Source organism: Gouania willdenowi, chromosome 1 (assembly GCF_900634775.1).
Source record: "Gouania willdenowi chromosome 1, fGouWil2.1, whole genome shotgun sequence".
Lineage (NCBI taxonomy): Eukaryota > Metazoa > Chordata > Actinopteri > Blenniiformes > Gobiesocidae > Gouania > Gouania willdenowi.
Window position 1 is genome coordinate 44,637,332 of NC_041044.1, and position 1,707 is coordinate 44,639,038.

A 1,707-nucleotide genomic window follows, 5' to 3' on the forward strand; every position below is an offset into this window, starting at 1 on the left:
TCTATCATCTAATTAGTTTCTCATCTATTGATTACCTTGTTAGGCTTCCTAATCAATAACAATATTAGTATTAATATTTTGGTGAGTATATCCCTAGGTTTAATATTTTTAAATAGTAAAATGATTCTAAAGAGAAGGAAAAGTTCATATGAAACATGTTTTAATAATTAACTACGTATGTTTAAGTAACTGTAACATGGCTCCACAGGTTTGCATTTAATCAACTGTCATTTTTATATAAAAATACAACAATTACAAGTACAAAGTCAAATATCTGAACTAGAATGAAATTATTATTGTTGTCCTTTAGTATTTTTTTAGTGTGTGTGCGTGCGCGTGCGTGTGTGTCATTTGTGTATTTTTGGTTGTATTTTGTGTGTTTTGTTGTCCTTTTGTTTGTATTTTGTTGATATATTTTCCATGACAATTACAAAGTAAAATATCTGAACTCAAACAGAATTAAATTACAATTACTACTGCAATTTTTTTTATTGATCAATTATGTGATTACAATTGTAATTGACTCCGACCCTGGTGGTGTCCAGTCTTTGTGACGAGTACTGAGATGTCCTCGTCTGTGGAGGGAACAGGAAGGAAACAAGGAGAGGAAATTCCTGGTGTGTGACGCAATGAATGGACGGGAACGCCTTCAGAAATAATAGGTTAACGCCCATAAAGGGTCTTATTGGCGGGGAAGCCCCTCCCTCCCTGTGGTAGAACAAAGCACAACTGTATTTATTAGAAGTCAGAAACAGATTCTTGTGGTCGCCGGAATTGGTGACGGGTGTTTTTTTTTTTTAGCATTTTAATGCTATAACCTGGGTAAGATTGTTGTTATTATTTATCAAAAACACAAAATTGTCAAATAAATTTCCTTTAAAACATGAAATTATCTCATATTTGGTATCAAAATGTCAACAATGATGAGAGACATCTTCAACAAAACAATTTGGGTCACTTTTAAATCTGTTTTTGCCGTCAGATGACAAAAAGTGACACAATAGTCAAAAATAATTTGAGTTTGGGAATAATTTTGTGCAAGATTGTCCATAACGTCATCAGTATACACGGCAGAGTTTTATTTAAGGTCTTTAAATTATGCCAGTTCATTCCTCAAACTTAGAAAATTTAAAATTTTGGTAAGAAGAAACAATTTATTATGTGAATATAATCCCTCAACTAATATTACTCCCTAATTTTCCGTCAAAATCGAAAAAGCTAAAATTAACCGAAATTTGGGATGATTTTAAATAATAATCTGCCGTGTATATTGATGATGTTATCGACCATTTTGCGCGACATTAATTGCAAAGTCGAAATGTTTTTGACTGTTAATTTGTCACTTTTTGTCTTCAGAAACGATTCGAAGCGATTGAAATTGTTTTATTGAACATGTGTCTCTCCATTGTCGACATTAGATATCAAATATGACATCAATTACATTTTTCAAATATATTGTTTTAATAATTACTTTTGACAAATCGCAAAAATTGTCACCAGGGTATATCGCTAAAATGCGCTCAAAAACATTCCTGCCACAAATTTCAGAGACCAAAATAATTATTTTCTCACTTCTTATCAATCATATTTAAAATATGGATTTACAGGCGCTGCTTTACACGTGTCATAGACACTCAAAGCACTTTACATTGATGTGCATTATTCTAAACTCTCTAATTTTATCCTCTACAACTTCTAAGACGTGTG